This window comes from Callospermophilus lateralis, chromosome 8 (assembly GCF_048772815.1).
Source record: "Callospermophilus lateralis isolate mCalLat2 chromosome 8, mCalLat2.hap1, whole genome shotgun sequence".
Classification (NCBI taxonomy): Eukaryota; Metazoa; Chordata; class Mammalia; order Rodentia; family Sciuridae; genus Callospermophilus; species Callospermophilus lateralis.
Genome location: NC_135312.1, coordinates 24,301,687 through 24,317,224, shown reverse-complemented (window position 1 = coordinate 24,317,224; position 15,538 = coordinate 24,301,687).

Below are 15,538 nucleotides of genomic sequence, written 5' to 3'. Positions count from 1 at the left end.
AGCTCTTCAACTTCAGATGGCCATTATGGACTATTCAACTTCTGGTCATATAAGCCAATCTAATAAATCCTCTTTTTATAATCATACCTCATGTTGAATTTGTTTCTTTAGAAAACTCTGATTAATACACCACATTTATTCACTGACCTTATGTTTTTGAAAGAGAACCAATCAAAATCCCAATGGCATTTCTTGTAGAAATACATAAAGCTATCATGAAATTCATATGGAAAAATAAAAGACCCAGAATAGCAAAGGCAATTCGAAGCAGGAAGTGTGAATCTGGAGGTATAGCGATACCAGATTTCAAACTGTACTACAAAGCAATAGTAACAAAAACAGCATGGTACTGGTACCAAAACAGGCAGGTGGACCAATGGTACAGAATAGAGGACACAGAGACCAATCCACAAAATTACAACTTTCTTATATTTGATAAAGGGGCTAAAAGCATGCAATGGAGGAAGGATGGCATCTTCAACAACTGGTGCTGGGAAAACTGGAAATCCATATGCAACAAAATGAAGCTGAACCCCTTTCTCTCGCCATGCACAAAAGTTAACTCAAAATGGATCAAAGAGCTTGGTATCAAATCAGAGACTCTGCGTCTGATAGAAGAAAAAGTTGGCTCTAATCTACATATTGTGGGGTCGGGCTCCAAATTCCTCAATAGGACGCCCATAGCCCAAGAGTTAAATACAAGAATAAACAAATGGGACTTACTTAAACTAAAAAGTTTTTTCTCAGCAAGAGAAACAATAAGAGAGGTAAATAGGGAACCTGCATCCTGGGAACAAATTTTTACTCCTCACACTTCAGATAGAGCCCTAATATCCAGAATATACAAAGAACTCAAAAAATTAAACAATAAGATAACAAATAACCCAATCAACAATAGGCCAAGGACCTGAACAGACACTTCTCAGAGGAGGACATACAATCAATCACCAAGTACATGAAAAAATGCTCACCATCTCTAGCAGTCAGAGAAATGCAAATCAAAACCACCCTAAGATACCATCTCACTCCAATAAGATTGGCAGCCATTATGAAGTCAAACAACAATAAGTGCTGGCAAGGATGTGGGGAAAAGGGTACACTTGTACATTGCTGGTGGGACTGCAAATTCGTGTGGCCAATATGGAAAGCAGTATGGAGATTCCTGGGAAAGCTGGGAATGGAACCACCATTTGACCCAGCTATCGCCCTTCTCGGACTATTCCCTGAGGACCTTAAAAGAGCATATTATAGGGATACTGCCACATCAATGATCATAGCAGCACAATTCACAATAGCTAGACTATGGAATCAACCTAGATGCCCTTCAATAGATGAATGGATAAAAAAAATGTGGCATTTATACACAATGGAGTATTACGCAGCACTAAAAAACAACAAAATCATGGAATTTGCAGGGAAATGGATGGCATTAGAGAAGATTATGCTAAGTGAAGCTAGCCAATTCTTAAAAAACAAATGCCAAATGTCTTCTTTGATATAAGGACAGCAACTAAGAACAGAGCAGGGAGGAAGAGCATGAGGAAAAGACTAACATTAAACAGAGACGAGTGGTGGGAGGGAAAGGGAGAGAGAAGGGAAACTGTATGGAAATGGAAGGAGACCCTCATTGTTACACAAAAAAAAAGTTTGTGAGGGGAAAAGGGAAAAAGAAAAAAAACAAGGGAGAGAATTGAATAACAGCAGATGGGATAGAGAGGGAAGATGGGAGGGATTGGGAGGGGGGATAGTAGGGGATAGGAAAGGTAGCAGAATATAACAGTCACTAATATGGCATTATGTAAAAATGTGGATGTGTAACCGATGTGATTCTGCAACTTGTATTTGGGGTAAAAATGGGAGTTCATAACCCACTTAAATCAAATGTATGAAAGATGATATGTCATGAGCTTTGTAATGTTTTGAACAACCAATAAAAAAAAGAGAATTTAGACATGTTAAGTGGTGCTAATATCTTAATTATATTTTCTCAAATACTAATTGTTTAGGTAGCTTTCTTCTTCAGCTTCCATTTGACATTTTTTTTTTTAGCACACAGTGTATTTTGTCCTTATCCATATACCGGATATTAGTTTATAATTTCATAATTCTGTTCCTAGGATCATATTTCGGGAGTCATGTAGTAGCCATAATTTACAACTCTTTGCACGTTTCAGTATACCTATTATTTTGTAAGTTCTGGGAGATAAATATAAATTTCTTAGATTTTAATATTCTTTCTGAAAATTATTTGCATATGATAGGTATTGATTAAATGGTACTTGCTATCCAATACTGCTGAATCACAACTTAATTTACAAATTGAAAGTGGAAATACCACCTTAAGAATTTAGTGGGATTATGTCACGGTTTCAAATAGCCTAAAAAAAATGCCTTTATATGCCTCTAGGCAAGGAATAATGACTATATATGACAAAAATTTTGAAGTATCTTTCTTATATAATTTAGAAAAACAAATGAACTTATATTTCAATTATATTTCCACATTTACATTTTACAACTTTCATATCATTGTTCTTTTTCTAAAATGCATTATGAAAAAATGCTCTTAAACAGTTATCAAACAAGTAAGGGGTAGAAATAAAATCAGGCAAGTCAAATCAGAAAGATACAGTATTTTCTTTTCCTTATACCATCACACTTATTTCCATTCAACATCTGTTCAATGACTTCTCAGGCTATATTTTGAGATATGTGATAATTTTTTTCCCAACAACATCTTTACTCACAATTCAGGATGTTCCCATTAGTTGTGATTTGTATAGGAAGCATTTAAATCAAGGCAGATGCTGAGCAGCATGAGCGTGGAACAATAGCAGGTACAGAATGACACATGGAATTTGCAAGTGGGCATGGATGGCCAGATGGTACTGGCATCCGAGAGATTTATTATGCTAACTTGGCAATCAAACATGTGTGATCACTAACTTAACATATAAAACTGGTCCAGAAGAATGTTTATGTTAAACAAATCTTCTCTCTAAATATCAGGTGCAATATATTTTATTACATAGTTTCACTTATCTTTTGAGAGATCCAAATACTGAAGACTGACTTCCTCCATTCCAGGATAAGTCTCAATCATTCAGAGCAAGTCATGCTTATATAAGCAGATTTAAGATACATAGATATGTGATATTCCAGTTATTCCAGGTATAATGAAATCAGACAGTAGGCAGTGATGGGTATGGTGTTCCTTGGTTTTTCTAAATTATTTTCTTGGTCCTAAGCTTAACTGTGTTTGGATGATCTCTTTGATTATACAGTCTACCTTGAACTAAAATGTTGAAATTCCATATCAAGAAATGTAAATATGTCTGTAGATCAAAAGAAGACTCTGTACTGTCAACTAAATATATATCTGGGAAACCAAAGTATATAAAAACATTCCAAATAGAAGCAATAAGCAAAAATCCCCCTAAAAATGACCTTGTTTTTTTTTTTGCTTCCACTTAGCTACCACTCTTACTAAGTTTCACTAAAAGTGCTATTACATGCATGAGCAATTCTAGTTTCCTCCCCAGTGGTAAGATGCTCCATTCTCTGTCAATCAATTAATTCTTCCATCAGAGGCCTTCCTTTAATCTACCAATAATGCACAGTGAAACTTACTTAACAGAATTACTGTTAAATTTAACCAGTTTCTAAGGATTGCAACTGTTGGCAAAGTATTTTGTTAGTCAATTACTTATTTTATAAAACAAATAAAATACTGCCAGTTCCAAAAGAGTTTTAATATTTTAAGAAAATCATTAAATAATGTATATTAAGAACCTAGTAAATCGTGTGAAATATTATATATGGCACTTACTGCTAATTTTAATACGTATACATATAAACATCTAGTTATACTAGATTATGAAATTTTTTATAGTATGCTTTATAAATTCACCTATATATCATTGAAAATGCTGCACACTACCTGGAAAACATAACACACACACACACACACACACACACACACACATATACCTGTGAGTGTGTGTTTATGTTTAGATTGAGTATAATATTTATAAAAAACAAAACAAGCAACTTCAGTTAACATGAAAGAGACTCTATTAGTCTGTTCTGATGCTCCTTTTTAATTCAGCAGAGCTTAAATGCAAGATAACAAGAAAATAATATAATACCCAATATCAAGTACTGTACATTAATTTGAGTAATTAGACATAAATACTTGAACTAGCTTTAGTTTTACACTTTCTAAAGCAAGCATACAAATATCTAGTTTAAGAATCAAGAAGCCATTGACAGAAAAATGAGGACATGCAATTATTTATATGAATCATAATTGGACTTCCATTTTATTGAATTTGTGTAATGTCAGATAAGATTGGTGTTAATTCCATTATACAACTGAGGTCCAACTATAAAATTATAAGAGCTTGCTTTCTTATTCTAGAAATTCCATCAGAGACCAATATATCTCAGTAACCTGCAATGTGAAATATTAAGGTGATTTTGCAAAAGTGAAATAAGTCATGAGTGTTCACTATGATTATTACTGTAATTTGTTTTGCAAAGCATCTAGGTGAAAATATAAATTTTTAATCTACAATAAAGGTATTATTGTTATAGAACATCTGGATGTTCTGAAACATCTGGATTATTTCCAGGTTTTCCCTCAATGTGTCAAAGCTTTCAAAAATACTCTGCACATGTCTGGGTAGGTAGAATATTAGGTAAAAGTTGATAAAAATATCATTGTGCAAAACAAATTTTAATGGCTGTATGTAGATAGTGTTTTATAGAAAAAAGGAATTATATTTTATTTTTGAGAAGATATATATTTAAAGAGATTGCAAACTTTGCGAAATAGGACATGTGAAAAAATGCCTGTTTTGTAAAATGAGGAAATCACACCATCAATTAGGGAATAGAGAGCATAACTATCCAATAAAAAATGTGCAAAACTTCCAGTATTTAACAGTTGCTAACAGGATTCTATATCCCATTCTTTGTATCTCACGTGGATAACTTTGTTTGATTTTCAAAATAAACTACTCACATAAACATTATTATTACTATAATTTTTTGAAAAGAAATTCAAGTAATTATGTTATCCAATATTATATAGTTGACTCCGAGATTAAAGTCACATTTGAATAATGTGTTTATTCTTTTTGGGAAAGTATACTAAAATGTTTTGAGTTTCTTGAAAAACCTAACTGAATTGCTGCTGCTTCAGTCTCAACAAGAGATGCTGTCCACTGTTATGGTGCTGTAAGAGAGCTGTCACCAGGTGCTGGGCAGGTGCCAGTGTGATGCTCCTGAACTTCCCAGTCTCCAGAACCATGAGTTAAATAAAGTTTTAGTCCTTGAAAAAAATTTAAAAAAATAATAAATCATTTTCTTCATTTGATGTTTTCGAGTAGAATATTTTAGTAGAATATTTCAAATATTTGAAATATTGTACTAAAATGTCATTGTTTTAATAATATCATCCCTGATTTTAAAAATTAAGTATACTGTTAAAATGTGCAACAGAGTCTATTTTGATAAGTTACTTCTGCTAGATTAAATGCAAGTGGAAAGCTACTGGGATGGGGAGACATATTAATTTAAAAAACATGTTTAATTCCCATAGCTACACTTATTTGTACTATGACTCTATATGATTAAAATTAACTCATGACTTTGCAAAAGTTATTCTCTTATTTTTATTCCATGTCTCAAATGATGTTGGTATTGTATGATCAAAGACATGAAGTAAGCCAAGATTAAACAACATCCAGTTAATGCTTTATTGATCCTATGAATGAATAACACAGGATCACTAAATAATATGACTGTATGATGTTCTGTCAGCTCAAATCCTTTTCATGTCTATAGAAGATATATGTCAAGTCCATCTAGTCATCATCAGTGGGCAAATGAAGAATGTTCATGAAGGCACTGAAAAACAAGGTATTTCCAGAACCAAGGTCACTATGGTGGCAGACAGAAATATACATGAGCATGAGCAGTTAGAGGACCAGACACTAAAAACATTTTACTATCATCCACAGAACAAGAAAACTACTTGGAATTAAGTAATGAATACCACTTGGTCAAATGAAAATTTTGTTTTCTTCTCTTGTGTTATTCTAAAAGCATTGTTGTTCATTACAAAGATTAATTCAAACTGAAAGAAAAGAGGGTTGGTACCTGTTTCACTCAGCCTTTTCACTGCTGTGACTAAAAGACCTGACCAGAACAATAGAAGGGAAGGAAAAATTTACTGAGGGCATGCAGTTTCAGAAGCCTCCACCCATAGAAGGCCAGCTTCATTCCCGGGGGCTGGAGGTGAGGCAGAACATCATGGTAGAAGAGTGTTATGGAGAGAAATGGCTCACTTGATCAGGAAGCAGAGAGAGACATCTCCACTTGCCAACTACAAATATATACCCCAAAGTCATACCCTCAAATGCCCCATCTCCTCCAGCCATACCCTAATGGCCTTCAGTTATAATCCAATTAATCCCATTAGGTGATTGAATCACTGGTTAGGATAAGGCCCCTGAAACACAATGATTATTTCTCAGGACCTTCTTGCATTGTTACACAGGTAAGCATTTGTAAGACACTTCACATCCAAACCATAACAGCAGGACTTCACTGTTGGCTGAGTATTGATGAATATAAAACAACAGAATGGTGAATTCCTGGACTTTGGGTAGTGGGAGCCAGTATATTATAATCAATAAATAAAGGAAGCTGAGTAGTTTTGGGGATAAAATATAAGCTCAATGTTGATCTATTAATCTAAAGTTGCTCTTGCTACACTCACACAGAGACACCTGAGAAATATCTGGATAGACACAAACACAGTTTGAAATGTCTAAGTAAGTTTGAGTGTCATTTTTTTCAAAACAATATTAGAAAAATTGGAGCCCATGAAAAGGAGCCATGAAGAATATTTAGAATGAGAACAAACAGGAAATGAAGATAAACAAACAAACAAACAAACAAAAAACTTGGAACTATTCACTTTCATGAACCAAGTCAAAATCAGCAACTGAAAAGGAAGTTGATGCTTGTACTCCAGAGATTAAGAGCAGAGGAAGTTTAAGTGCCTTGTTAAATGTGGAAGAGTGAAATGAATTGAGAGAAACACTAAAATAATTCTATTGGATTAATTATGAACATCAGGAGCAGTTCCACGAATTTGCAATATTGAATACTAAAGTACATGGGCTGTAATGTGAGAGAGAGGTTTTATATGTATTTTTTTGCACAATTCATTGTGGAGATTTGGAAGGAAAGGAGCTGAGAGATAAGCTAGGAACTAGGAAATGAATACAAGTCTTTCTGTATTTAACTCATATGTGCCACACTGATCCTAACTTGCTGCACTTAAAAAATTTTATACTGAAACAATTGAATTGTTCAGTATAGTTAATATTTTATGTTCACAATTAACATATTAATGCATTTTAAATTCTTTTCTTATTTAAACTAACATCCAACAAATGCCCTATCTTTGAGTATCTTTAGTCTGGAACAGTTTAATAGACTGTTACATCTTTAAAATTTCCTTTTACAGCATTCCTGCTTTGTAAGAATTCCAGGTCATTTGTTTTGCACAAATTTTCTATGATCTGGGCTTGTTTTGTTGTTTCATTATTATTTAATTCAAGATTTTCTTCTTCCGTTTTTTTTTTTTTTGTCTTTTTATCTACTTTTAATGTTGTAAGGAATAATTATTTATTTTTGTGAAGTATTTTTAAAATGAGATAAAACACAGTGGTAAGAACTATTCCCACTACTTTGGAGCTAAAACACAATATTGGAAAGAAACTCTCACATATGTTCTCCCACATATTTTCTGAGACAATCAAAATATTTTCCCTGTCTCCATGGTAACAATTATAAGGACCAAGTGTAATCAAATAATCAAAGCATGATAACATCACTGGACTAGCAATATGTTGAAAAACACTCCTGTCGCCTATAACAACAAATGATTTTGTTATCACTCATTAGCTACCAAAGACTGCATGAGACTACTAAGAGAACTCCCAGAAAGAACTTTAAAGCAAATTCATAAAATTAGACTAAATTAAACAACTCAAAAATATAATTGGCGTCCTATGAAGAAGAATTAAGCAAAGTAACAGTAGATAGACTTTTTTTTTTTTTTTTTTTTTTTTTTTGCTGCTGTGGAGATTAACATCTGGAGAATGTTTTACTTTTTCAGCATATATTAAAATGCAATTTTTTCTCAAACAACCTGACTTAAGCAAATATTTGTAAGAATAACAGTTTGTAGAAAGTTTTAATGAGAAAGAAGTTCTCGAATTTAGCAATATTTCCTTCTTACAACTATTGTGCTAATGCTGTTCCTTAATTTCCTTTACCTCAATATACAAGACTTCTGCTTCCAACTCATTATTTGCTAATTTTCAAAAAGTAATGGAGTTCCTTGTTAGAGTCTGTAAACAAGTCAGGATGGCGGGAGATTCCTTATTGGTTGACTGCTGTATCTAGTTTATGCTAATTAAGATAAGCTGTGTGGAATGTATAAATATCTATCCGGTCCTACAATAAACGGCTTCCACTCCTGCTGTGTTAATGTACACAAGTTGTTCGTCACCCCGGTTATTTTGCTGCAGCCGGACTGTGGCAGATGGTGGCCCGTTCGGGGAGCCCCAGGACACTTGGGGGTAAGTGACTGAAAAAAAGCTGCCCATCCCTAGATAGGATGGGAGCAAATCTGCTCGTCCCTAGACAGATAGGGCAAGAGGAAAAAGGGCCATTTCGAGAAAATGGAGAAGATTGATACAATATGTTTGTGTCTTGTTTTGTCTTGAAATGTTGTATTGTCTTTATGATGAAAATATGGAAGGGGTGAGAAGTAAATTACTAAGGGAAAGAAGCACCCCAGTGGAACCAAGAGCAGTTAGGGCATGTGTTGACGGAAGCCCAGGAACTCTAGTCAGAAAGAAGAAAGCTCAGAGGAGGAAGGATTATCAAGAAAAAAGTTGCAGCAAAAGGCTATTACTGAATACTTTTTGTTACCAGAGGGTGCTTGAATCAGTGGCGGCTGCCACGTGCACAAGCGGTCATGGTGCAGCAAGGAGCGATATTTATACATTCCACACAGCTTATCTTAATTAGCATAATCTAGATACAGCAGTCAACCAATAAGGAATCTCCACACTTAATGGCTCGCTTTTGTTACTTCACAAACCACTCCCTCTGGCATTTTGCCAGGCACCAACCTGACTTGTTTACAGACTCTAACAGTTCCTTAACATTTTGCAATCTTGACACATTTTATTTTTAGCTGTATATTATATCAATTAAAATCAATACAATTTAATGTAAGCATTATTATAAATATTAATTTTGCCATATAACATGCTAGGCTTTGATCTAAAAGAGTTCTCCAACAAAAGTGATACATGCTTATATAAGTGTATATTGTATATATGTTTAAAATATGCAATTAACTAATTAATATGTAATTAAATATATAAGAAGGGCTGGATGACAAAGTGTCAATATTTCCTGAGGGCAGATAGGGAAAATGTCAAATAAGAGGAGTTTTAGGAATTGAGTTTTAAAAGATTAAAATATTTTTAACAAGCAAATGAAAAATGGTTATGAACTGAAAATGGCCTTTCGACTTAAACGGTGGTGTGAGGAAAGGGACAGAGAAACTCTGGGTTGAACATAAAAGAGTTCTGTTGAAAGTTTGACTAACAATGATACATAAATCTCATTGCAAAGTTTGCAAAGAAAGAGAAAACATATGATATTTGAAAAATAGCCACCCCCCCACATGATAATGTAGAGCATACTTTTCAAAAATTCTCAGACTGTGCCCAAACATGATTCCTTATAAATATTCAGGTATTGTTTTGGTTTAGATATGAGATGTGCCACAAAAGCTCATGTGTGGGACACTGCAAGAAGTTCAGAGGAGAAAAGATTGTGTTGTGAGATTCTTAACCCAGTCGTTGAATTCATCCCCTGATAGGGATTAACTGAGTAATAACTAAAGAAGGGTAGAGTGTGGCTGGAAGAGGTGGTTTTGGGCATGTGGCTTTGGGGTATATATTTTGTATCTGGAAAGTTGAGTCTCTCTCTCTCTCTCTCTCTCTCTCTCTCTCTCTGTGTGTGTGTGTGTGTGTGTGTGTGTGTGTTTCCTGATCATCATGTGAGCTGCTTCCCTCTTAGACACTCTTCCACCATGATTTTCTGCCTCACCTTAGGCCCAGAGTCAGAAAAAAAAAAAGAAAACCAGAGCAAAACAGGGATAGTCCAGTGCGCCAGTGTGTACAGGCAGTGTGTGTTTGTTTGTGTATGTGTTGGTCCCTGCTTGGGCATGGGTATAGTTTGTATGGGCCAGGACTTGAATTGTATCTAGGACTTGTTAAATTTGAGAAGTACCTAAAATAAGTTGTTTTTACTTTTTGAGATTTTTACTTCAATTGCTCAATCCAAACTCCATTTGCTATTAAACAAAGGTGATGAATTTTCTTCTAAACTTGACCCTTTCTCTAGCTTTCTGAGTGTAGGTCACTGCAAGAGATTTAGAGGAAAGAGGTAAATTAGTTTCCTCTGGGGTTTAGTTTAATAACTGATACATAGTAGATGACTAATTAGTGTTCTCTAAAAGCAGGATTGGGAGAAAAATAAAGCCTATATAAGTAGGGTGTCTTTTTTTTCTAATCTCCTTTATTGTTTGTCCTTTAATGTCATTTATTGTTTGTCATTTATGGAATCCTTTAGCCCTCCTTCAGTTGCCAGTACCCAATGTTTGGCATGAGAGAGACTTTTCCCATTTTGAATAAAATATGCTGTCACTGCCAGTGTGTTCTGCCCTTGGAGACTAATTAATGTGCCTCCCCTTTTCTGGCTGAAAGATGTCTCTGTTCAAATCCCTGGAATCTGTGAAGGTGTTATCTTGAATGGTACAGGTATGAGTTGGATTAAGTAAAAAGCTAAAGATGCAACAATCATCCTTTATTTCCTTACCACAGGATTTATGTGAAGGAGTCAAAAGAACCAGAGTCGTAAAAGAAGATATGATGGCAGAGCACAGTTTAGAGACACAAGCTCTGAACTTGACAATAGAGTCCATGAGTGAAACAGTATAGGTGCTGTTAAGAAGTTGTAGTTAAGAAGGAAATAGAATCACTCCAGAAGTCTACAGAAGGACTGTAGCCTGGTGAATGCTTAACTAGAATCCTGGAAGACCTGTCTTGGGCTTCTTATCTCCAGAACTATGAAATAATACATTTATCCTCTTTTAAGTCACTATTGCTATGGCCATTTGTTATGTCAACCTCGAGAAACAAATACAACCCTCAGCTAGTCAATCAGTGGTCCCATATCCAAACTAAAGTACAGGGCATTCATTCTTTGAACAATTAAGAGTGCAGCTCATGACTGATCATATTTGAATATGTGATGCTACTTTGAGGAATGTGTGTTTTTTGTATACACATTACCTGCATTTACCTATTTTCTATTATCTTCATCTGTTTCCACAAAAGCAAATCTCAGAGCTGTGATTTAATTCAATGTATCATGGGTGAAGTAACAGAGAGATTTAAATGGGGAAAAACAAAAAGTCAGAAAAAAATCAATATGTTGAATTGTTTTCCTGCATTAGGCATGGAAGTGGGTGCTGGAGAGTGTATATGGAATACCTCAGACATTAGTGTATCTGAATATTTGGACATTTTCCTATTGCAATTATTCCCCTTTGGCTGAGGGTTGCCCAGAGGAACTTCAACTTCCTTGACCACTCTGCTCTACCTGCAGATTGAGCACATCTTCAGACATCAGGGAAAGCATCAAGGGATCAAAGTGGAGACACTTGAGTTGTACCTTGAGACAGTACACTGTCAGCATGTCCAACTGTGACAGAAATCATAGCTTGGCCCAGAGGATGCAATTTTGTGCACCAAAATCTTGTCTATTATTCTTTAGAAACCTGATTCTTGAGTTCTCTGTCCTTTTTCTGAAATGCCCAATCTTCTCTTTTTTGCTTAGGCCAACTTCTGCCATTTTTTTCTGATCTTGCCACCAAGAAACCTAGTTGATGTGTGTCTTTTAAGTGATCCAATCTGGTTCTCTTCAAAATTATTTTCATCTAAATCATTTTAGGATTCATTTAACTAAAACTTAAATGACCCTTACTCCTTCCATACTTACAATGAATTGCCAAAGTGTTCCATCAATTTGGACTCCTTACATTAGCCCCACATACACTGAAAATGCCTAAGACTGTTTAAAATGCTTAAAAATAGAAAATCATGGATGAAGATGACATTGCTTTGTAAAATTTCTCTTTCATCATCTATGTTAAGAAGAACCACATTTTATTTTCTGAAGCAGAATGTGGTAACCTCTGAAACTTGAAGATATGTTAAAACTATACTGTTTTAGAGTAATATTTATCTTACAGAATACTTTAATTTTGTTCCATGTTAAACTTTACTGACACTGATGAAAAGGGAACATTAAATTTTCAACTCTTTGAACCACTCCACAAAATTACAAGGACCTCATTTGTGCTAATCTCACACAGTAGCTCAAGTCATTGTGCCACATCCTGGTCCAAACAATTAAGCCACCCTGAGTTGGCTGTGCAGTGAGGTGCCCTTGGGGCACACTGTCAACCACGAGGAGGGTTCCTCCTCACATTGTGCTGTCCCATGCTCCACACATGCTGTATGCTGACTTTCTTTTGCATCCTACTACTCACAGTTCAAATAATTTCCCCTCAGAAAATCTTTTCTTATAAATATTGCATACTAATTAACCCTCCTTATCCTCTGTTTCCTCTAAGTCTTGCCTAATTGCCTATGGAAAATACCCCTTCTGCTTGATTCATGCTCTTCTGTGTTTCTATATCTACCTTTTAACTATTTTCTTCTCCTATTTCATTTTTCTCATCCTCTTCTTTCCCAGCTTCTTTGTTTTCTCTTTATTTCAATTGTCTTCTATGATTATCATTTGTTTCTCTCTTTCTCCACCCTTCCATTTTTTCCTTTCTCCTTTCTTTATTAATTTTCCAACTGAATAATGATCTTTATTAAGCTATTTAAACAGCAGAGAGATGCTAGTATTGAGGTTCTTCATGGAAAAAGAAATTCATAAATACAGAAACCATTCAATACCCTACTTTCATAAAGCTTAAGAAGTTTTTAAAAGTATCCAAATTCTACCATTACTGACACAATTTTCTCTCAAATAAAAATATTTTTTGAATGTGCTACTCGTTAGTTATGAATGCTTGAGGAAACCATTCAATATTTTTAAAAAGCAATAATATTTTCTAATTTAAATTAACTTGAACACCTAATCATTGAAATTGCAGGGGGCTATGAGACTTTTGCATATTTTGTTCTATTTGCAATGATGATCCCTCTGTTTCTATTGTTTCCTGACTCAGGTTGCTCTTGTATCATTCATTTGAACATTTCAATTCTGGTTCAAATTTACATTCTCTGCTATAACCCTTATTATGATTATTGGTGATTTCATTAGCCATGCACATGTTTCCTCAACTACCCTCATATCTCACTACCTTGAAGTCTTTTCCACATAGGACTTTATCTTCAATTCAACACCAGCCACCAACTTCCATAGCTGAATCTTAAACTTTGTAGTAGTAATGGTAACCTCTTCATAAGTTAATATTGAAGCATCAGATTCTTAGACACCACCTGAAATATTTCCCATGTAATCTTTTCAGAAGCCCAGATCCTACAAGTCATTTACTCATCAGCACCTACAATAAATGGGTCCTAAGTTTTTTTTTTTCTGCAGCTCAACTTAATAATGATCCTATTTCCTTGTTAAAAATGGTTGTATAGCTAATCATTAAAATTAGTCATTTTTATCTGTGATTGAAGTCCTGCAACTGTCTCCTCATCATTTATTTCACTGAGGAAAAATTTTGCTATTAAATTTAGAATATAGGTCTTTGCTGACTTTCTGTATGCAGTGGAGGTGTTAAAGTTATCCAGAGAAAATTCACAAATATTCTTTTGGTTCCATTTGGAATTCATGATTTCAATTAACAACTCACCCTTAATCAGCATTAAGGCCAACAATTTTAGTGCATGTATCCAGCTTGTTCTCCTATTTTTCTTAAAGTAAATTTATCTTTTTCTCTGTTCTCCACTCTACACCTATTCTCAGGTAGACTCAAAGTTGTTGTTGTTGTTGTTGTTGTTTCTGAGCTAAGAGAATCATTCAGTAAAAGAATGTTCACATACTATTATCAATTCTACCAACTTTCTTTCATTTGCATTCATACACTCTCACTCTCATTCCATAAATGAATATATCCCATCTCCACAAACCATATCCTGAACCCTGGCACTGTGTGATTTAAGTGATGAGTGTGGGTGATCCTATAGCATAACAGTCTAATTAAGTCTACTGGCTTCTCAGGATCTTCCATTAATTTCTCATATTAATCAAAGTCAAAGGCCAAATATTTTCAATATTCCTGAAGATTGCTACACATATCTGGCTCACATCTATCAGAATTTTTCATTTGTCTGCCTTGTCATGTCGTTTCTTTGCCATTTTTCAGATCTTCCAAACACATTTCAAATTCTGCCACTTCTACTTCTGATTCTCAGGTGTATCAAAGCTCCTTTTCTAGTTCATTTCACATATTTTCTCAAAGACAGATAGTTCTCATCTGAGTAACCATAAACATTAAGTCCATCCACCTAACTCACACTTATTTTGATTTACTATTCCATAAAATAAATCCATTTTACATTTTCCTTTGTTATTTCTTCTCTCCCCTCTACTGCCACTACCCTTCAAATATGAGAATGTAAGGTGCATGGGTCAGTGTCTGTCTTACAGGTTAACTGCTCTATGTATCTGCAATGCCTGGAATCATCCTACTATTTCAATAAATATTGAATGACTAAAAAAAATTGAATGGATACATTTTTTGTCACTAAGTCTAAGGGAAGCATTCAAATTTTACTGGATTACATTTTTTAAAAAATTAACCAAAACGTTTAAATAACTATTTCTAGAAATCTATGGATTTAATTAAATATTAATCTCTTGAGTTGAGACTCACTGATTTCATTCTTTAGTTTTCCAGGATATTCACAGACAAATAAATCTTGAATAAGTATTTGTGAAAAGAATTAAGTCCAAATTGCACAACTTTAATATATGGTCAGAAATGAACTGTTTCTCGAGATCTAACTCTTGCTGGAGTCTCCTTTCCTGTGATTCATCATTGTACACCTTGCTCTCCAAGCCTACTGAAGACAAGGCTCAATATCCACTTGACTTTATCATATGTGGTGGTTTTATCTGCTTTTCCCAACTTGACACTTATCTAATATGTCCATGGTCATTTCCCATTGTAAAACAGAGAAAATGATGTAAACAAGGATACTTGATATATTATGTGTGCTGCTATGATCACCAGTACGAAGGGAGAACGATAGGGATTTGGGAGTGAAGGTAATCATTTGTGTAATTCTCTGGGTGACTTTTGCTTCAAGTAAATATAATAGGCATCAAACTGTGAATG